The 23,833-nt window shown below is 38.6% G+C and overlaps 1 pseudogene; it reads left to right on the top strand.

Annotated features, from left to right (window-relative positions):
• Window positions 1–3,591: 3,591 nt before the first annotated feature.
• On the top strand, window positions 3,592–4,075 carry LOC112605217 (annotated as a pseudogene).
• The last annotated feature ends 19,758 nt before the right edge of the window (window positions 4,076–23,833 follow it).

Raw genomic sequence — 23,833 nt, 5'->3', positions numbered from 1 at the left:
CCATCTCCATTTAGAACCCTTCAGCGGCTTCCCAATGCTCACAAGATAAAAGGAGAAATCCTTCCTGTGGCCTGCGAGGCCCTGCAGGTCTGACCCAGTTCTCCAGCTCCTCTCAGAACATCCTTGCCCTCCCGAGACCCTTCTGGGCTCTGGTTCCTTGAACAAGACCCACCTCTCCCACTCTGAGGTCCTCCTCGATTCCTCTCTCCCCATGAAGAGAGGACCATATCTTCGCATCATTCACTTTCAGCCCAACATATCACTTTCTCAGGGAAGGCAGGCCTTCCCAGGCTATTTTGGGTCCCCTTGTTGTTTATGCTCATGCTTATGTTCTTATCTTTGTAGAACTTGTCATATTTTGTAATGATATATTTTTTACAATCGTTTTTCAGCTGTCTGTTGTCTCCACTAAACTGAAAGTGCCAATTCAGCAGAACTGAATCTGCCCTGTCTCCTTTGAGTTACCTGATTTCAGTATAATGCCTGACCCTTAGCATTGAAAATAAGCCTGTTGAATGAATTACATGTGTTGTTAGAGACAAGAATATAAGAATGAGAAAAATAATCGCAAGTGAATCATAGTCCTTTTCTCTCTCATTCCCTCTCCTTTTCCTCCTTCTCCTCTTCTCCATCTCCCTTCCTCCCTGCCCCTCTTTTTCTGTCTCTTTTTTTAAGTTCCTTTTGTTTTGAGACAGAGTCTGTCTCTGTCACCCAGGCTGGAGTGCAGTGGCGCTATCTTGGCTCACTGCAACCTCCGCTTCCCAGGTTCAAGCGATTCTCCTGCCTCAGTAGCTGGGACTATAGGCACATGCCACCTTGCCCAGCTAATTTTTGTATTTTTGGTAGAGACAGGGTTTCACCATATTGGCCAGGCTGGTCTGGGACTCCTGACCGCAGGTGATCCACCTGCCTGGGCCTCTCATGAGCCACTGCGCCCGGCCTCCTTTTAAGTTTCTATTTGGAATCGCTCCAGAAAATGAAAGCCCTGACTCCAGCTCAGCTGGGTGAATGTCCATATAGGACAGGAAAACTAATAGTTGTGATTTATAGCTTGGTCAGGTTGTACTCACCTGTTCTATCCTTCACAAGTGAGTGCAACCTGACCAAACTACAGTGAATACTTACGTACACTCTCCCTCCTGCCTCCTTCTTTTCTTCTGCTTCACATTCTGCTCTTACAAGGACACTTCAAATGCCCAGCTAGAAAGCAGAAAGCAAAATGTGGCGAGGGGAACTGTTTGGGCACAAAAATTTGTATTTATTTATAATCATTTTCTCAAAAATGTGGGCAGAAAGTGTGAGAAGAAAATACATGAGGAGAAATATATGAGGCATTGAAAATATGAATCTATTCTAATGTCACTTTGCTGTAGGTCAATGATTCCTCAACTTTTTTAGAGTTGGAACATTATCATCTATATGTGCTATTAGAAACAGAGAAAATAAGGATGAGAAAAATAATTGCGAGTGAATGATAGTCCTTTTCTCTCCCTCTCATTTAAGAATGTCATGATGCTTTCAAAATTAAATTCAATTAAAATCAATTTGTTTGAATAACTCCAATGGTAAACTGATGTTGCAAGACCATCACCTCTCTATACCGAAATGTAAAACCTTAGATATTTCAAAGGAGCAGTGTTTGTGATTAAGGCATCATGAGGTTAGCACTTACCAGGTCACTTTTATCCACAGAAGAAGTAGATAGGCATCTGTATGTGTGAGACATTGCTACATTGAGGAAGGAGCTTCCCCTCAAAACTTGTCTCCTTCTCTCTTTTTACCTCTGTCTCTAATGCCTAAAACTCCATTACTAAAGGCTAATTCCTTTAGAAAGTCAATATTGTTTGGTACCAGCCTTTATCAAAATCAAAGATACAAACCACTGTAAGACGCACCACTATTTTATATGCCGCTAAGAAAGACAAACCAAGGCCTAGTATAATAAGACATCATCAATTATAAGAAACATCCCAATTTCAGATATACTAAAATGTGAAAAACCTGTGTCTTGGGCTGTGTGAATGAAGCAATGAAGAGCATGGACCATGAAATCAAATACACCTGATGGACATCCTGCTTCTGCCATTTAATAAATGAGTTGCCTTGGGTGGGTTACTTCTCTGAATCCATACCATATTCCTTGTGAAATGAAAATACGAGTACACACCTGCCTGGTTAGCAAGAGTGACCTATTACCTAATTCCTAGTTACCAAGAATGAGGTATTACAAAGTGTTTAGTGCAGAACCCAGCCATTAGTTAGGGTTCCAAAATGAAAACTATTATTGCTATTAAGGAATTATCCTCTAAAGCAATTACCATTGGGCAGAGTAGTACATTGAGTCCTTACTGCTCATGTTTCCTTACTTTCAGGGAGTTTTAAAATAAAACAGATCTCCATAGGTCCAGGTATTTCACAAGAGATTTGTTTGTAGGGAAGGAGATAATACCAAAATTGGGAAACTATGTGGGGAGGAAAGGCCTGGGGGGTAGAGTAGAGCTGGATCTAGAAGAAGAGGTCAGAGGATACCAAAACCAAATGTTACCACTGTGTCCTTCAAATTTTGCCCAAGATTGCTTCTGGTTTCAACTTGAATCAGATATCAAAAATGCACTCATAACCTTGATACAATATGGTAACTGAAAGAAACCAATCACAAAATTGACATATTGTATGACTCCATTTATATGAAATACACAGAGTAGGCAAATCCACAGAGACAGAAAGTAGATTAGAGGTTTCCAGAGGCTGAGGGCAGAAGGGAATAGGGAGTGGCTGCTAAGGAATATATGCTTTTTGGGGTGGATAAAAATATTCTAAAATTAGATTGCAATGATAGTTGTAAAATTCTTTGCATATCATTGAATTGCATATTTTAAATGGATGAATTTTATGGTATGTGACTTATACCTCCATAAAAATGCTTAAAAAAGAGAATACATTCATGTGTTCTGTTATTTTAAAGTCTAGAACTAAAGTTTTTTCAAAAATTCCCTTTATTTTTTAAACAATAAAACACCTGTACACATAGAAAAATAAATATATCTGATTTATACTTGTCGATAAAACTCATAAAGTTCAGTTAAGCTTTTCATTTTACTTTCACCTATTACATGTAAAAATGGCCAATTTCTTTTTTTTTTTTTTTTTTTTTTGGAGATGGAGTTTCGCTTTTGTCATCCAGGCTGGAGTGCAGTTGCATAATCTCGGTTCACTGCAACCTCCATAAAAATGGCCAATTTCAAACAGTCTCCAAATTTATGAGCCCCAGACGGTTTAGTCACAAGGATTTAGCTTCTATGTATTGTGCAGTGGAGATGCAAAGGAGTTTCTTATATCCGGGGTGATATTCAAAATATTTTAAAACTGTTAAATAGTTGGACACTGACCAACCAGTATGATGACAGCTGGAAACCCCTTAGTTGCTGGAGTTTAGAGGAATGGGGGATACAGAGGGAAAGCCAGGGAAGTTGAAGGGGGAGGGATTAGGGAGTGAGAGCACTTGGGAAGCTTCAGTGGGAGTACATTTAATAAGCGGCATAGGGCTCTCAAGCTTGGCGTTTGTTTGGTGGGGACTCACATGGGTTCAACATGCGTATCAAGAAGTGTTATTTCTGTTCAGGGTCCATCTACCCTGTCCACAGCATGATGTTCATCCAGAACGATTGCAAGGTGTTCAGATTTTGTAACTCTAAATGTCATAAAAACTTTAAAAAGAAGCGCAATCCTCACAAAGTTAGGTGGACCAAAGCATTCTGGAAAGCAGCTGGAAAACAGCTTACAGTGGATAATTCATTTGAGTTTGAAAAATATAGAAATGAACCTATCAAATACCAGTGAGAGCTATGGAATAAAACTATTGCTGCAATTAAGAGAGTTGAAGACACCAAACAGAAATGCCAAGCTACATTTATAGTGAACAGATTAAAGAAAAATAAAGCACTACAGAAAGTTCAAAGAAGTCAAGCAAAACATCCATCTTATCTGAGCCCCTCTTGCAGGCAAAGGGAAGCAGTTAGAAGAGAAAATGGCACGGCAGTTACAAGAGGATGTGGACAGGGAAGATGCTTCTTAAAAATCTCTGTAACCATTTCTTTTATGTACATTTGAAAATGCCCTCTGCAGACTTGGAACTGCTAAATTATTAGTTTATTTTTTACATAAGTTCACTTAAATGAAAAGTGATTAAAATATATCTTTCCTACATTGCCATCTACAAAACATAACATATTACGGACGTTTAATTGCATCTCAGTGTTAAATCTTCACTGATAGATGTACTTATGTAAATCATAAAAATTTTACTTATAACTATAGAAGTGAATTGTGGATATAAAATGGTTATGCCATTTGGATAATGGCACTAGGCAGCATTTGTATAATAACTAATGGCAAAAATTCATGGCCAGTGATGTATAAAATAAAATATTCTTTGCAGTAAAATATTCCCTTTATTAATGTTATGGAAGGTGGGGATACAACAAGGAACTAACAATTTGTATGACAGTGTCAAATATTATTTTAATTTTAGTATTGCCTGTTTTGGTTTATTTGTATCTTAGAAGAGCATAATGATGTTGTTTGATGAAGCCTAATTATGCTAGACTGTTTTGACCTGGTTTAACCCTTCTGATAGGTAGTTACGGATGTTGGGGATGAGAACTGAATAATCTTTGCCTGGAGTGACACTATACTCTAGAATTTCCACTTGGGAGAATACTCAGTTCTAACTTATGATTCCTGGTAGAATAAACTTTATTTTTGTAGCCTAGCAATGATCTAGAAGCAGAGGAATCCCAGAACCTTTTAAAAGTTATTATGTGGTTTTCTTTTAAAAAGCTCCTGTTTTTGGAAAGTAGAATTTATGGGTACAACATCTGTTCATTATTTGCACATAAAACCATTTTAAAAGTTTTTTTTTTTTAAAGTGGCACAGGAGTTTTCACTATTTAAGCAGCTGGTTAGAGCTCTTCTGGGGCATATCTGTCCACTGTATCTCCTGTGTTCCATGAGAATGCACACCTGACTTTCCAAATGTGGTCTTAAAATCTTAGAAGTTCAGAGATTATCTATTTTACAGATGAAGAAACCAAGGTTGAGGAAAGGTGAGTGGCTTGCTCAAGATGCATGAATAATGAGAGTCAGAATGAGTTCCCACATCTCCAAATCTCAATCCAGGTCAGTTGAGGTGGGCAAAACATCCTCATACCAAATTAACTTGCCCACTCATCATTTTTGTGCTACTTCCAAATCAGAGTTGCAATTTACTTTCTACTTGTGTTCATAGAAAAAGTGTGTGTATTCTTCATGAGAGCAGAAGACCTTGGATATGGAAAACAAAAGGGCAGTGGGCCCAGACTTCTGGGTAATTATTTGTAACTTATGTTAACGGAAAGCATGAGGGTACACATGTAGCACATCTCAACAGAATCCATGCATCGTTGGAAAAGCAAATTAGAAGAGAAAAAATCAAAGGCATTTAAAATAAAATATGCTGGCATGCAATCTCATTTTGTAACTTTTTTCTTCCTAGTTATCACAAAGAAAAGATCATGAAAGAAACAAAAAAAGACAGAAGAAAAGGATTCTGTTCACCTTATAGCTTATTTAGAAAATTGCCAATAAAATGATGCAGGGGGACTTTTTGGGTGCTTCAGGTTTGGTGTGTATTGAGGGAGAAATGAGAATATTCATTCATATTTTCATAATAACTACTGATATTTGAACGGCCATTTACAGTTTTAAGTGTTTTCCTAAGCACATGGTGGTAGAAGACTATTGGCATGGGAGATATTTTGCAGTATATTATTGCTAAGTAGAAATGCAGGCTACAAAAATAGTATGCACATTCAAGATGCTATTTTTGTTTAAAAAGAAGTGTGTTTGTGTGTGTGTGTGTGCGTGCACACACCCATACATATAAAATAATTGAGAAGACATATTGAAATACTATATGTTCTCCTTGATTGGTAAGATTATGGGTTCTTCTTTGGCATTTTTCTTAGTATTTTTCTGCTTTGTAAGTTGCTTGCATTGAACATGTATTACTCTCGTCATTAGAAAAAAATTTAAAAGTGCTTTCATCTGCATTTTTCTTCACCGAACCTTTTAACAACCGTGTGAGGTACAACACCTCACTTTATAGAAGATGCTATTGAGGTTCAGAAGAACTGAGCGACCTGTTTGGCAAGTAGCAAGTATTAGAGCTTGGGTTTTCCTCTAGGCCATCTAATTCTAAACCTTATGCTTTTTCCTCTACATTATGACACTCAATTCTCAGAGCTGTCTTATGCAGCAGCTCACTGTAGCATGTTCAGGGCTATCTTCATGTTACCCTTGCAATAGAGCATCATCCATTTATTTGTACCTGTTGATCATTTTGTAGAAACCAATTTTCCAGTTAAAATGGTAGCTGTTCTGGATGTGGCACCAACGACTTGAAGCAATTAGGCTTCCACAACAAACTCCTATAGCTTTATTAATTTGAATAGCTAGTATTTCAAAGTGGTATACTATGTAACACTCTCAAATCTTAAAAGCTTCCTGGATGCTCTCTTGGACTCTGTCATCTTTCTCCATATCCAGTTTCTACTCCTATCAGTTTTTCAAGGTATGTGTTTTTCTGTGACCTTTTTCTTTTCTTTCATTTTTTAAAAAAATGTGACCTTTTTCTTAAAAGCTACTTCTTGCTTGCTAACAGGCCCTGTTCCACTGTGAAAAAGCAAAGAGAATCATGAGGGAAGTAGAGCAATGGAGCTAAATGTGACCACAAGCTCTGCTGGAAGCTCTGAAAATCTAATCCATTATCCCATTACTTCACCGGTGAGCTCAGAAAGCTGCTGCTGTTGATTTTCTGGCCATGGAAAGAGTTCTCAGTCAAATGAAAGCCTCTGCCTTGGGATTTATTGAACACTTTTATTCTTTGACTTTTCACACAAATTTTGCAGCATCAGGTAAATATTCTGAATAATCAACAGTGTTTACAATAGAAAAATTAAGAGTTGAAGGCCTTATAACCATTTTGTGAGGTACATAGAGAAGTTCTGAGTGTGTTAGGCCGTTCTTGCGTTGCTATAAAGAAATACCTGAGACTGGACAATTTATAAAGAAAAGAAGTTTAATTGTTCACAGTTCTACAGGCTGTACAGGAAGCACGGTGCTGGCATCCACTCAACTTCTAGAGAGGCCAGAGGAAGCTTACAATCATGGTGGAAGGTGAAGAGGGAGCAGGCATATCGCATGGCCAGAGCAAGAGCAAAAGAAAGAGTAGAGGGGTGCTGCTCACTTTTAAATGACCAGATATCTTGAGAACCCATTCACTATCATGAAGACAGTACCAAGTCATGAGGAATCCACCCCCATGACCCAAATACCTCCCACCAGGCCCCACCTCCAGCACTGGGAATTAGAATTCAACATGAGATTTGGGCAGGGACAAATATCCAAACTATGTCACTGAGTTAAGGCCAATCTTTTGGACATGTGTACCTTTGGCTGGTGAAACTCTATCTTTATCCTTCGGGGCTGAGTCGTGTTGTCCTGGGCCCCATGACAATGGTTTCTAGGTGTTTATTCTTTCTTCCTGCTTTTTTAAAAATAATGCATATTTCAGCCAGAGGAGAGGTTGCTGATTTTTAAGTAATGTGACCCAGATGTTCCTGAGCCTCATAGGCAGCCCTGTGCTGGGCTCACAAACACTTTGAAGGGGGACTTAACACTTCAATTTGTTCCTGTACTTCTCAGCAAGAACAAATTCAACTCCTTCAATAAATTGATAAGAAATATAGATATTATTGTAGGTTTTGTGGAGAAAGGCATGAAAGGATTATATGGAGCACCACAGAGCACATTTTAATAAAAATTCCTGTTTAACATCTGGGTCTCTGCCGAAAGTTCCCCTTAGCCACTTTTCCACTCTTCAATCTTGCCACACATAGGCTCCACGTTTTCCCTGGTTCTTCTGGATCTCATTCATTTTCCATTCACCCTGACTCCCCCCTGCCTACCTCCTACAATAAATGAACAAACAGGATTTTTCTAATGCAGAACAATTTGGTGAACTCTGTTAACCTTGTATCCTGATGCCCACCACTCCGTTCAGCAAAGAACCTCCTCTGGAGGCAGCTGGGTATTGTAAATTGCAGGTAATTTTTCTCTGTCACAAATAATTTTTTCCCTTGTGACAGTAGTGTTAGTGTAGCATGCCAGATTTTCAAACTGTAGGTCCAAATTCCAAGGAGCTTTTCTTCAAGGGTAGATCAGCAAAAGCTTGCATCTTTCTTTAGCAGAGCTGTTTCATAGAGACGTAGAGAGAGAGGGCCCGAGATGGGAGGAAACTAAGGAATTTAAGGTGAAGAAAAGAGAAACTAAAATGTATTAGGCAGGCACTGTGCTAATGAATTTCCTTACATACATCATTTCATGGTATTTTTACAACCATATTTCACAGAGATGGAAACTGGGGGCTTAGAGAAGTTAAAATAAATTTGCAAAGTCTCATTGCCAGTAAGAGGTGCAGCTGGGATTCTAAAGCCAAGTCCATTGGCTCCAAAGTGTGAGGTCTTTGCTTATGTGCCATCACCTTCCATGGGCTTGGGATTTCCAATATTTAGAGAGCTACCTCCTCTACCATCCCATCAAACTTCTTGGCAGCTCAGCTTTGCATCTGTCCACAGAAAGCCATTTCTTTTCTTACACGAACCTGGCCCAGGGACAGCTGGATTTAACGGTCTTGCCTGGCTCAGTCTTTCCCTGTTCCATTGCCAGTTCTAACCCAGCAGCCACAAGGATTCCTAACATCTCATGGGAAGGTCAAGGTATTGGCACTAGCAGGACTGGGATAGTAGATGAGCTTGACTGCTGCAGTGGAAAAGACCTTGGAGCAAGACTGAGGTTAGGCAGAATTTCACAACTATAGGATAAATCAGTGTATATGCTTCCTTGATCTCTTTGGAAACAAATTTTTGCACATAGTGCAGTGAAACAGGGAAGAAAAGAATTCGTATTTAGAGACTGGTTATCACCATGTTTCTCAAACATACAAAAGTAATTTTTTTTCTTTATTTTATGTATTAATGGTTTAGCAACTTGACATGAACAGAGTTAGTCTTGTAATATAAAATAAGACAGAACATATTTTAGTTTCCTCTGTCATCTCCAAGATGCATTATTTTTATACACAAAGGGCAAGCTGCATGTGGATTTACCTCAGCTGCCCACTTGGTGCCTGAAGTATCGTTGTTCAACTTACTTAATTTCTTTCTACTCTAGTTTCTTCGACTAAAAAGGAAGAGGGTAGACTAGATAATTCCCAGGTTCTCTTCCAGTTATGTGGTTTATAGAGTGGTGGACATCTGCAAAAAGCCATGTACCTTGTGAAAAACACTATCCCATCAAACTGGGTAGAATCTCAAACTGAACATATTTAGCAGCAATCATAACTCAATAGATGTTTGTAGAATAAATGAATTTTTAAATGTGTTACTGCTTTGAACTAACAGCAATATCAATATCCCATGCCTACTTTATTTGTATGCAATATAAGCTAACTACTGAATTTTTAAAAAAGTATTCTAGTTCTGCTGTCTTTTTAAACTTACATGCTTTTTTCAAATGAAATTCAGATTAGAGATCAATTTATATAAAATGGATAAAAATAGAGTAGCTCATATTGAAACTGGAGGGGGGAGCCCCTTCCACTCACCCCTCTTGATCCTGAGAGACTTCCAAGGAACTCATTGGAACACTCAGAGCTTAGTGTGAAAAATCATCAATCCAGCCTATCCCACTACAACCAGGCGGAAATATCCACATCACTTGAGACTTTTGTTTTTGAAATCTTCTGAGGTGAGTCCACTAGTAGGAAGAGGTGCTTACCTAAATAAACAAAAAGTCTGACATGAGACCGTCAGGTAACTATGTTTGCTTTCCTGACAATGTTTTTCTAACATGGATGAGAGAATAAAATACTCTTGCAAAGATTTAGAGCCTCAAGATACTTCAGGCATAGATGGAACACGTTTTACGATGAACCTGGACATCTGAGAGGTGGTTCAGAGCAAGTTAAAGCATAAGAGGATTTATCCTGATGCTGTCTTTGGTTGGAGCCTGAAGTCAATTACACATATAAAGTTCTAATCCTCACGCAGTTGTGCTTTTCCTTATGCTGCTGATACTCAGCACCAAAGTCTAGGACTTTTTTCATTAGGAAATTTTTCTCATGAATAGTGTTTTCTGCCAAAGGGAACAAACTTGCTCCAAACAGAACAGCATTACAAAAAGCACAAGAAAGACATTTGTCAATAGGAAATCACACAATGAAATGTCTGTTGAGTGGATGACCCACAGTTGGAAGTAGTTGAGAAGAAAGTACAGTCAAGGGCCCACACAATACATTGAGTGAGGCTGTGGCACATGCTATTATCAGAGGGCCATCCACCAGGGGATGACTTAACTTAAATCCAGCAAGTGATAATTTTCTTTATATTTCTTGGTGAAAATGGGAACACTTTTATGTTCATAAATACTGTTCGACTGTAGGCCAAGTTTAAAGTACGGTTAAAATTCTGAGAATATTAATGACTATCTGATGGGGAAGTATGGAACAACCCCTATTAGGCAACAGCATGATTGAAATTTTATTTTTTTTCATTGACTATAACATTAAGAATGCATCAAGGAAAAAAGCCTATCTAATAATGGTTAAATTTAGGAGCTAGGGCCATTGGGAAGAGGCTACATCTACCTCTGCTTATGTTTAGCACATGGCTGGCAGTGAATACACTTAACATAATTTTACTGTATAAATTGATTATTTACAGAGACAGATGAGGCAAATAGTTCATTTTTGTAATAGTTAGTTAATTCAGGATATAAGTACTTCAGAGATGGTCAATTCAGTTCCTAGCTCAAGAGCTTATACTCTAGCTTTTAGTTTCAGAAACAGGCAAGTAAATGAAGAATTGGAGAAAGTATGATGTGTGTAAGCACAAGGAGAGCAGAGGAAAGAAACACCTTAATCCAGCAAGGGTGATCTGGGGAGGCTTCCAGAGGAGATGACACCTGGGCTGAATCTTGAAGGATAAATAAGATAGAAAGGAGGGAAAGCGGGGAAAGGGCAGTGGGAAATGGAGGAGGACGTCTAGACAAAGAAGGAAGCAGATACAAAAAGACAAACACATTGCTTATTTAATAGTGCTGTGTGGTTGGAATATAGTGTTTGTGGGGGGATAGGAAGAGATTTGGCTAGAAAAGTAGACATGAAGGACACATAAGTGTCAAACTAAGGAGTATGAGCATCAGTTATTAAGGCTACAGGCAGCCATTAAGGGATTTAAGCAGAGAAATAATATAATCAGATAAGTATGTTAGAAACAATTCATTAGTAGCAGTATGATATCAAAGTGTAATTTCCAAAGAGTTTAAAAACATGATTCACATATTAATAGAGAATGGACACTGGTCAACAGGCTCCTGCCACTGCAGGTCAGGGGATGCATGCTGCCCACACAATAGGTCCCCCTCAGCTGATTCCCTACCCTCCATCACACCACGGAGGCAGGTGGTCAGCTTCAGCCCTGGGCCCACCAAGGTGCTGAGCTCAGAGTTGTTAGAGATGGAACAATAATTATTAGACCACAAAGGAATTGGCATTAGTGTTCTTGAAATGAACAACAGGTCATTCGAGTTCACTAAAATTATTAATACCACAGAGAATCTGGTGTGGGAACTGTTAGCCATTCCAGACAACTACTGTACAAGGTCATTTTTGTGCAAGAAGGTGGGTCTGGTCAGTTCAGTACTGTCCCCTTAAACCCAAAGTGCCTGAAAGCAGGAAGGTGTGCCGACTATGTGGTGGCAGGAGCTTGGTCAGCTAAAGCTGCAGAAGCATCCAAGAAGTTTGAGATTGTGAATATCAGCTACCCTAAACTTGGGAGTTATATGAAAATTCCAGATTCAACACCTGGAACTTCATCCTTACAGCTTCTATGTGTAATACTGCACAAATGACTGGCACAGGGTGGCATTTGACTTTATATCTGATCTCAGGAAGCACTACTGGTTTTCCACATATCCTCAAACTTTCTGTCGCAGGCAGTGGATGCTTCCAGGTTTGGTGTGATTTTTGCTGGTGCCCAGAAGCACATTGGTTGTTTTGGGATGACAGTAGTGATCATTTGCAGTGACTGCTGGGGTCACCCTCAGAGAGTGGCCCTTCATCCTGGAATACAAAGTACATGTTGGAAACAACTTCTTGTACAACATGCAACAGTATTTCAGCAACTACGTCATGGCTTGTTCCTGGTGTAGATTAAGAATGATGGCACTGCAGCAGTGATGGAGAAGCTCCATCAAATCTAAAATAATAATTTGTGATATTTTTGATAATTCTCAAGGATTCTATGAATGTCCAGTAAAGCCTTATAATATTCCATTATGAGGAAGATGAATATTCCATTCTATATTGGCAATGTCAAAGGAGATGGTGCTTTATAAAAAAAACGATTTCTTGAAAAAGCTCTTGAACTCAATATGCTCCCTTTGGGAGAGCACAGATCTCCTCCCTGTATAATACCATCAAGAGTGAAGATGTTCAGAAGCTGGCAGCCCTCATAAAAAGTATTTTGGAGATGCACCAGCCATGAATACATACTAACCAATATATACGCTGCCCTTGAACAATGTACAAAATAAAAAGTAACTTGGGAATAGTTATGAAAACTTAAACATGCTATTTTTCTCGAATGAATATGCTTATGATAGATTCTTTTTTCAGAGAACAGCAAAACATCACTAGTTTGGGAACGTCAGTGGAACTTAACAGCCACCTTAATTCCAACTTGAACTGGAAGTATTTTTAAAATCTTCCTGTTGCTTATCTAATGAATTCCAGCTTAGTTTGTCTTTGCTGCTACTTTTTCTAGCTAGATCTCAGTATTCAAACTTGCCTATTAACTTAATTATGCGAGTTGCAGTTAATTGTGTCTGGAGACACAGGAACACACAGAATGGTTAATGGGTGGGCCCTCTAGGTGTGAATCTAGATCCTAGATTCTAGACAGCAGTGGAGTCTCCTGGGTTCTTCAGCTAATAATTAAGTTCAAATTGAGCATTTCATGAGTATTTAAGAGTTTCAGGCAAAAGGTCAAACTGTTGATATTTCTTTATACAGTTATACGCATGAAGAGATAAAAGTGACATACTGTATGTTTATATAGCAGGGTATGTTTTAATGCCATATAGTTTATATTTCTATGCATTTCTTTTATTTCTTCTTTTTTTTTTTTTTTAAGACGGAGTCTCGCTCCGTTGCCCAGGCTGGAGTGCAGTGGTGCAATCTCAGCTCACTGCAACCTCCACCTCCCAGGTACAAGTGATTCTCCTGCCTCAGCCTCCCAAGTAGCTGGGACTACAGGCACATGCCACCCCGCCTGACTAATGTTTTATATTTTTAGTAGAGATGGGGTTTCACCGTGTTAGCCAGGATGGTCTCAATCTCCTGACCTCGTGATCTGCCTGCCTTGGCCTCCCAAAGTGCTGGGATTACAGGTGTGAGCCACTGCGCCCTGCCTATGCATTTATTTTCTAATACTACAGTTCTCAGTAATATATCTAGAGATTTTTAGAAATGTGTTAGAATCCTTGACCTTGCACATTACAGCACTGCATTAGCAATAGTTGTTCTCCTCTTCTGCACCCCCTACCCCCTCTTTTTAAACTGCTTCACACAAAAGATCTAGTTCCATGATTCACTTTTATTCTCCTTTCAATAGCAAGAGAAGATTGGCTGGTTGATTTGTTCTTTGTTTTTTAATTGTGCCATTAATCTAAAAATCACTGTTAAACTCCAGTATCCTTTGTTTACTTGACTGTTTTCTTTATGGTGGCCAGAGTACTACTATGAGTTCTGGAAGATTTTTGCTTAAAAGTCTTTGCTTTTACTGTTTATCTATTGTTAATATTTTATGTAGAACATGTGAAGAAGATGAAAGTCCCAGAACATCTTTAAAAAAAAATACAACAGATGAATGGATAAAAAAAAAAAATGTATACATACACAATGGAATACTACTCAGCCTTTTAAAAGCAGGAAATTCTGTCATTTGTGACAACATGGATGAACCTAAAGGACATTATGCTAAGGGAAATAAGCCGAGCACAGAAAAAAAAAAAAAAAAAAAAAAAGGTACTGCATGATCTCTCTTACATGCAAAAGCTTAAATAGGTGAATTCCAAAGAAGTAGAGAGTAGAATGGTGGAGGTAAGGGCAGAGGAGAAAAGTGGAGCCTTTGGCCAAAGGGTGTAAAGTCTGTTAGACAAGAGGAGTGGATTTTGGTGACCTACTGCACAGCATGATGACTACAGTTAATAATAATGCATCATAGCTTTCAAAATAGCCAAAAGAGTGGATTTTATCATTTCTCATCACAAAGAAATGAAAAGCATTTGAAGTGATGGATATGTTCATTAGCCTGATTTGGTCATTCCATAGTACAAACATGTATCAAAACATCACATTGTATCCCATAAAAATATGCAATTATTATTCATCAATTAAGAATAAAACTTTTAAAAATGTACAATTGTCAAAGATTTTATTGAATTCATTAAATAGTGCAGAAACTAGTAATTTGGTTAAGCTGGTTCTAAGAGACTTAAGGAATGGGTGTTTATATACACCATCAAGAGAGGACCCAACGTCAGCTTTTAATTTTTCTTTAAGTTAGTGACAGATCTGGTGGCTAACGTTAGAGAAATAAAACACTGGGAAGACTACACAGTGAGTACAGTGTATACTGCTCAGGTGATGGGTGCACCAAAATCTCAGAAATCACCATTAAAGAACTTTTCCATGCAAACAAACACGACCTGTTCTCGCAGAACTATTGAAATAAAAATAAAATAAATAAAATAAATAAAACATTGGGATTACCTCTTCTATCAGAAAAAAACTTTGCATCTCTACCATGCAAAAATCTACAAGTTAACATGTAACTAACTGCCTAGTGTGAGTCCTTAATTTATAAATTTCAGTAATAATAACAGTAATAAAACTAACTGCCTAGTGTGAGTCCTTAATTTATAAATTTCAGTAATAATAACAGTAATAACTTCAATGGAGATACATTCACAATTAAATAGTTGTTGAGTAGATCTATTTAACAATGCTTCAGCACCACATTGAAAGGACCTACCTACTGTACTGTCTTGGCCTCATTTCTAAGTGTTGCACACATATTCTTAACTGTGGAATACAGCAATAATAAGACAGGCCAGGTGCAGTGGCTCACACCTGTAATCCCAGCACTTTGGAAGGTCGAATTGGGTGGATCACTTGAGGTCAGGAGTTCAAGACCAGCCTGGTCAACATGGTGAAATCCTATCTCCACTAAAAATGCAAAAACTAGCCGGGTGTTGTGGTGTGCACCTGTAATCCCAGCTACTTGGGAGGCTGAGGCAGGAGAATCACTTGAACCCAGGAGGCATAGATTGCCATGAGCTGAGATGGTGCCATTGCTGCACTGCAGCCTGGGTGACAGATTGAGACTGTCACAAAAAAAAAAAAAAAAAAAAAGAATAAGACAGAAGCAGGAAGACCAGTTAAAAGTCACTGTAAAAATCCTAGGGAGAGATGGCAGATGACAAGAATGTGAAGGCAATAGAAGTGGGATGGAGAGGTAGAGAAGATGAATTTGAGCAATTTGAAGAGAGTAGAATGATGGAATGTGGATGTTCACAGAAAGGAGATCAGAGATGATTCTCAGGTATTTGGCTTGAGTGATTGAACAAAGGTATCATTCTTTCAGGCAGGACTGGAGAAGGGATAAAGGTAGGGGGGAATGATGAGATTAGTCTATAGAATGTTAATATGAAGGGATGATTAGCCTAGAAAATGGATTTCCAACATGTGGGCCTGGTCTCAGAAGGGAGACCAGACTGGAGACACAGGAGAGTTATTTACATACAGGTAGTATAGGGCATGTGGACATTCAGCTTATGCAAATCCAAGTACACATCTTTGTTTTGTTTTGTTTTGTCAAAACAAAGAAAAAAAATAGGGCAAAAGAAAATCAATAGTTAAAATGATGTGATGATTTTTTCCCACTATTCCTCTCAGTGTCTGTCCCCAAACAAACACGAGAAGAGAGGCAGGTTTCAGATTCTCTGGGCTGAACATCTCCCTATCCTGGGTGTTGGTCTTGTGCTTAAAGATGCTGTGCCACGCCAAGCTCAGTAGTTCTGTAGTCCCAGCTACTCAAGAGGTTGAGGTAGGAGGACAGCTTGAGCCCAGGAGTTCAAGGCTGCAGGCTGTTGTTATTGCTCCATGAATAGCCACTGCACTCCAGCCTGGGCAATATAATGAGACTCTGTCTCCAAAAATCACCATCATAATAATAATGATGCTGATACTGTGCTTGTTTTTCCCCTTAAAATTCCATGGTTCTAAACCTAAGTCAAGTATATGTAACCTGGTGCTCAGCTGAAGTTCAATACTTTCTTCTAAACACTGTGTAGACTTATTGGGAGAAAGTGCTATTCTGTGTCCATGGGTTATTCAAAGGATTTCCAATGGTAGATTATATTATACCTTGCCCCCTTGACTTTACAAACTTCCTGTCCATCCCCACTCCCAAAACTCCCTGTCTCAAAATTTGATCCCAGTATAGCTAATGCCACGTATTTCAGCAACATCATCTAAACAACCTGGAAAAAGTGAACAGGATAGAGACTCTATGAGGCAACTTCAGAGAACACCACATCTAAGGAGGGCCTGGAGGACCAAAGTCCTTGAAGGAATCTGTAGAGAATTATCCAGTGAGGTAGGAGGAAGGAATCTCAAAAGAAGACAGAAGTTAAAGGAGGAGTTTTGAGAACTGTTTTGTCTATAACTTCAAATAACAGTTGGGTAAGATAAAGGCAGACAAATATTCAGACTTGGCAATAAGAAACTGTTGACCTTAGCCCCAGACATTACATCAAGCTAGTGGTGTAGACACCAGTTGTAGTCAGCTGAGGAATGAGTGGAAAAAAAAAAGAAAAGAAAAGAAACAAGCATAAGTTTTTTCCCCAGTAACTATAACGGGAAGGAGACAAATGGGTAATCTGAGGAGGCCCACTACATGTAGATGCTCAGGCGTGTAATCGTCAATCCTAGGGGATTTTATTCACTGTGTTGATTCTGCGAATGCTGCCTGCTGGGACATGCAGTTCACAACATGAGGGGTAGCCTAATTTTAAGAGGGACACTGAGTTAAGGAAAAGCTATTTGTTTAGTATTAAGAGAGATTTAAGTTCATTATATACTGGTTGGAAAAAGTTAGCGAAGAGGAAGTTATAGAGGTATGTGTGTGCTTATGCGTACATGAGAGAGAGAGGAAGAGGGAGAGAATGGTTGAGAGCATGAGGTTTCTGAATAGGAGGGGTTTGATCAACACACACTGGAGTATTTAATCATGAATAGAATGAAGAACACTAATTACAGTGAAATGGGCAGAAAGCAAGGGAGAAGATAATTTGATGGTGGTAAAGACTGGGGATTTATCAGGAAGGGGTGTGTGTGTGTGTTTGCGTAATAGTAATATTAGTAGTGGGAAGAGGAGGAGGAAAACTGATTTACTGTGAGTAAAGGGGACAAAGGAATGACTTAATGGGGAAGAGAACCTCAAGTTTGAAACAGCCATTGAAGGTAATGAAGGAGGAGATTATTGAGCAAAAAGATTATCGTGGTGTTGAATGTCCCCTCACATAGGAGAGACCAGGACTTTGTAGTGGAAACGACCCTTGGCAAAGCTTAAAAACAAATCCTGAACGAATGACAAGGAGTAAATGAAGGAAATAACTCATTTAAGCATTCTTTGCATTTAAAAAAAAGATGAGTAGGGTTAATAATCTACTGAAGAGAGAAAATAATCAGAATTATTCATTAAGTATATCATAAGCAGACAATTTAACAGTCAACCACAAAGGTGAAATAGCTAAGTAAAGGAAGCAATATTATATAGACATCATTTTTTTGTTTGTTTTTATAATGTCACTTAAATTAGGACAAAAATTTCAAAAGAAAAGCCATTCAGGTAAATGCAAATGTATATAGTTCCTAAACGATGGAGATGTTATGGAACACACTCCCCCTAGACTTCTTCATTACCCTACCTTTAACAAGCTCTTTATTTTACACAGAAATTCACTTTTAAAAGGGATGATAGAACATTATAGTTTGGAATATAACACCTTGGATTGGCATTATAGATGGTGTTAGATGCTTTGGGCCCAACGGGGCAGGATTTTCTAAATGAGTTTGGATTTCATATTGTGCATAACCAATATGACATGCTTTGACAAACTGAGTTACAAATATGGCCACATCTCTTGCCCAAAACTTCTCCCAACTTTCTCCCGGTTCATGAATCCATTATTAATTTAGAAACATTTATTATATTCCTCTAGGTACCACAATTCCCTTCTGATCGCTCTAACTACTCATTCTGTGCCTTCTCTGCTAGCTCCACTTCCTCTACTTGTGTCTCTTATTTTAGAAATAAGTTTCTATTAAATATTGAGTAGATACAAAACAACATTTCTAAGATATAAGTAATGAACGAAGAATGCAAAAACATCCAAGTATCCACTTCTGCCCCTAGGGGGTATGGGGCCACAAGTAAATATTTTTTTGTGAGGTCCCTGTCTACATGAACAATTTGATTTTAAAACTGCCCTACAAAATTTATGGGCCAATGTGAGGAATGGTGAGTTATGCATGAAGATTTAAAGTAACTAATAGAAAAGACATTCTTTGTTTATTGTTCAATCAGGACAGATGAAGATTCTTCCTAGAATCCAGGCACCATCTCTTCTTACTCAGATTCAGAAACTATTCTTACTCAGACTCCGGAACTATCTCTTCAAGTTCCTTATTGAAAGAACTGTTCCTGGTTAATTTCATATCTTTCACATCAGAAAAACAGTTGCACTGCTCTTAATTGTCACAGTGTCATGACTCTTTAAACTTGCTTGTATTTAAACAATGTAGATCTTCTTACCTGTGAAGTTTCCTGATTATAGTTTATTTAATACTGATGATATCATTACTCATGACTCTGTATCACACATCATGCTACAGGGCTGCCAAACACTCAAAGGTTGTTCTGGGCTTTATTGATGATGACCACAAATGAGATTCTTACCCAGCCTATGCAGGAAAATGTGAACTGTAATTTGTTTTCCAATCATGTTAAATTTACTGATAGGAATTGTATGGCGAAAACTTAGAAAATATCTTCCAATTTAATCTCTCATTTTCTGTGATTCCTGCATTCCTACAATGTGATCTCTTTGTATCTTGACCACACCTCTGCCTTCCAAACCCCACCACCAGTAGGGAGGATAAGTCAAGGGGCCCGGGGCAGAGACCGAAAATCGGACCCATTTGCACTGAAAGGTCAGATCCTCGTCCCGAAAGACTTAATTAAGATAGACCGGGCCGGGCGCGGTGGCTCACGCCTGTAATCTCAGTACTTTGGGAGGCCGAGGGGGGCAGATCACCAGGTCAGGAGATCGAGACCATCCTGGTGAACATGGTGAAACCCCGTCTCTACTAAAAATACGAAAAAATTAGCTGGGAGTGTTGGCGGGCACCTGTAGTCCCAGCTACTCAGGAGGCTGAGGCAGGAGAATGGCGTGAACCTGGGAGGCAGAACTTGTAGTGAGCCGAGATCGTGCCACTGCCCACCCGCCCGGGCAACAGGCCTCTCAAAAACAAAACAAAACAAAAAAACCTCCGTCTCAAAACAAAAAGAGATAGACCTAAGAGACAATGATGTTATTGATAGGAAAGGCCCGTTGGCATTGAGGAGCAGCGGCCTCTACATTCCTCAATGAGACAGGCAAGGCCACCCCCAGGGATGGTCTGACAGATGGCCCAGAGCCTGCGGATTGTCCTGGGTGCCAGTGACGGAGGAGGGGGTGTGTGTGCATAGGGTACAGGATGCCCACTGCCATCCCTGCTGCCCTCGCCTGCTGTGCACTGGAAGTGACACTGCAGTGGGAACACCCCTGGACATGGATACCCCAAAGACCTGACTTTGTCTTTAGTCCAGCACGAATGAGAATCACTCCAAATCAGCCTGTCTTCACCTTTCTGGAGGCTCAGCGATCCTGCAAAAGAAAAATCTCACTGGCCAGTGGGAGTGATCTGCTCACCAGACCACCCTCCAGAACCCAGGAACCGTCTCATAGCGGAGAGTCTCAAAGCTCCTCTGGGCATCTGGTTGACCTCATGGTGGTGAACAGGTGGATTGGTAGAGAGTTAGAGAATGCCCCAGAGGAGAAATGTGCCCTGGGGAGAAATGGAGGTCCAGGACCGTGAGTCCTGGACTGAGTATTGGGTACATTGCCCAGATAGCACGCCCAGTCCACAATGGTCCTAGTCACTGGACTACTCACCAACTTTTGAGAAAAGTGCTTCTGAGGACCGGGACCCATGTGAGATCAGGTTTGGGCTCACGTGCAGGACTGCTCTGCACTCCCCAGCTGATCTCATGCACTGGAGAGAGACTTAGAACATTGAAGGGAGGCACTCCAAAGCCTGGGGCCCAGGGCAGAGGCCCTGAATGGTCAGCACAAGACAGGTATAGCAACAACTACCTAGTTTAAGAAACTAAACATTTCTAAGTTCCCTATAAGCCCCTTCCTGATCCCACCCCTAGCCCTTCACACTCAGAGATAAACGGATTTATCTCTGAGATGAATAAAAGGAAATAAAAATGTTCCTTAATTTTCTGTTTTTACCACACATATTTGTGTTTTTAAAAAAAAACAAAAAACAAAAAACATTGCTGGACATCGTGGGCCACGCCTATAATTCCAGGTATTGGGAGGTTGAGGTGAGAGAATCACCCGAACCCACGAGTTTGAGACCAGCCTGGGCAACATAGTGAGACCTTGTCTCATTAAAAAAATAAAATAAAATAAGACTTTTTTTGTTAACTTCATGTAAGTAAAATTGAATATATTCTTGCTTCTTCATTAAATCCATGGATCAATTAGGAGAGAATCAAAATCTGTATGATTAATTGTACTGAGGTATGTAATGTGTTAACAATAGGGGAAACTGGATGAATGATATATGTGAATGCCTGGCACTATTTATTGAACTTTTCAGTAAGATCAAAATTATTTCAAAGCAAGGAATTTTTTTAAAATGAGGGTGGAGATTGAATAAAAAGGAAAGGCAAGTGCTGACAATCATTGAAGCTGAATGGTGGGGACAGGTTCATTTTACAATTTTCTCTACTTTTGTGCAATATTAAAATTTCTATAATTAAAAAATTTTTTAAGGAAAACACAATACTATCTGGTTTTGGTATTTACTTTGTGGGACAATTTTAAATGAATTCATTTTCTTGAATATGTTTTGGAATATTATTTTTTATTTCCTCTTGAGGAAGTTTTAGTAAATTCTATTTTTTTATGAACTTATCCATTTTCCTAAGTTCTCCAACTTACAGCACTGATGTACATTATCCTCCTAATTAACCATGTAATGTGTCCATCAACTGTAATTATAACCTCTCTTTTGTTCTAAAAGGCTTTCCGAAGAAAGAATTTTTGGCCTTGTGAATCCTTTCTGTTGTATTTTTATTTTCTATATTATTAATTTCTACTATCTTTATTTAATTTCTACACTTTTATTTATTTTTATTTCATTATTATTTTTCTAACTTCTTATTGTTAGCCTTTCATCTTTTCTAATAAAAGCATTTAAGGCTATAATTTCTCACTAGATCTTACTTTATCTACATTAAATACATCTTTATTATAGTGTCTTTATGTTCACACATTGTATTTTCTAATTTCCATTATAATTTCTTCTTTCACCCACATGTTATTTAGAAGAGGATATCTTAATTTCTCAAATATGGACTTTCCTAGTTATCCTTTTGTTACTGATTTCTAACTTAATTGCATTATGTTCAGAAACCGTGGTCTGTATGATTCCAGTTTTAAATAGTTGAGATTTGTATTCTAACCTAGCAATGTGGTCTGTTTTCAAAAATACTCCATGTTGGTTGAAAAGAATCTATATTGTGTAGCTGTTAGGTGCAGTGTTCTATGTACTGTACTTAATTAGTGCCAGCTTGTTAATTGTGTTGTTCTAATCTTTCTCCTTACTGATTTGGTCAACTTGATCTAGGTACTTAACAGCTTAGAATTCTTACATCCTCTTGGAAGACCGAAACTTTCTTATTTTTTTATTTTTTTCTTATTATTTTTATTATTTTTTGAGACGGGGTCTCACTCTGTCACCCAGGCTGGAGTGCAGGGGCGGAATCTCTGCTCACTGAAGCCCCCACCTCCCGGGTTCAAGCAATTCTCCCACCTCAGCCTCTAGAGTAGCTGGGATTACAGTGGCACACCACCATGCCTGGCTACCTTTTGCAATTTTAGTAGAGACAGGGTTTCACCACGTTGGCCAGGCTGGTCTCAGCTCCTGACCTCAGGTGATCCACCCGCCTCGGCCTCCCAAAGTGCGGAGATTACAGGCTTGAGCCACCGCGCCCAGCCTGAACCTTTTTTATTTATGAAACTCTTTATGAAATGTTCTCTTTATCTTTCGTGAAGGTTTTTGCCTTAAGGGTTATTTTGTCTGATACTAATATAGCAACACCAACATCCTCTTGGTTAGTGTCTGCATGATACAACTTTTTTTTACGCTCTTATTCTTGTTTGAATCCTTATGTTTTAAATGTGACTTAAGAGAATATACCTGCATTCTTTAAAACACAATATATACCACTTGTCAGTCTTTGCTTATAAATTGAGTAGTCTATTTTACTTAATTATTGATATATTTGGATTTATTTTTGCCATCTTATATTGTGCTTTTTATGTATCTTGAACCTTCAATATTTTGTTTTTTCCCCTATTCTCATCTACTTTTGTATTATTTTTCTCTTTCCACTTTTTCCCCTTATAGTTAAAAAGTTATACATTCTTGGTAGTTACGCTAGAAATTTTAACATGGAAACAATATCTTTACCATCCTACCACACAATAAACACTTTAATTCTGATCCTCCGCTCCCAGTTACATGCTATTGACAGCTGCGTATTTCATTTCTATCTTGTTTTTTTAGCCCCTTACGATACTATTTTCTAAAAAGAGATTATTGATCTTTGTAGCCAATATTTATTTACAATTAAGCACATATTCAGCATTCTCCTTGCTCCTCATTCTTTTATTCATCTCTGACCTTCCTTGTTCCCTTTCTTCCTGCCTAAATAGCAGCCTTTAGAATTTCCTTTAGTGAGGGTCTATTGATGGTAAACTCTTGTTTTTGCTTGTTTGAAGGTGTCTGATTTTGTCATTGTTTTTGAAAGATAATATTCAAATTCTGGTTGACAGTAATTTTCTTTCAACACATTGAAAATTTTAAACTTTTTCTGGCTTCTATAATTGTTAAGTCTAATTGTCCTGTTGAAAGTACACTAATCTGTCTTATCTTTCTCTGGCTGCTTTTCAATCTTTTTTTCTTTGTTTATGGTATTCTGCAGTTCAACTATATTATGTCTAGGAGTGAATGTCCTTTTATTTATCCTTATTGGGATTGTTGGGCTTTTAAAATCTGTGGTTATTCATTTCTAAAAAAAATCCTCAGCCACTACCTCTTCAGTTATTACCTTTGCCCCTCTCCTTCTCTCCTGTCTGTCTGGAACTCCAATTAGATAATTTCTATATTTTTCACAAGACCGTCTTAATGTTAAAACCTCTCGTTCATATTTTCTGTCTGTTAGGGCTACATTCTGGAAATTTTCTTGGATCTATCCATCTGAAT

This window comes from Theropithecus gelada, chromosome 13 (genome assembly GCF_003255815.1).
Source record: "Theropithecus gelada isolate Dixy chromosome 13, Tgel_1.0, whole genome shotgun sequence".
Taxonomy (NCBI): Eukaryota; Metazoa; Chordata; class Mammalia; order Primates; family Cercopithecidae; genus Theropithecus; species Theropithecus gelada.
Note: the sequence above shows the minus strand (reverse complement) of the source record. Positions and strands in the feature narration are given on the sequence as shown.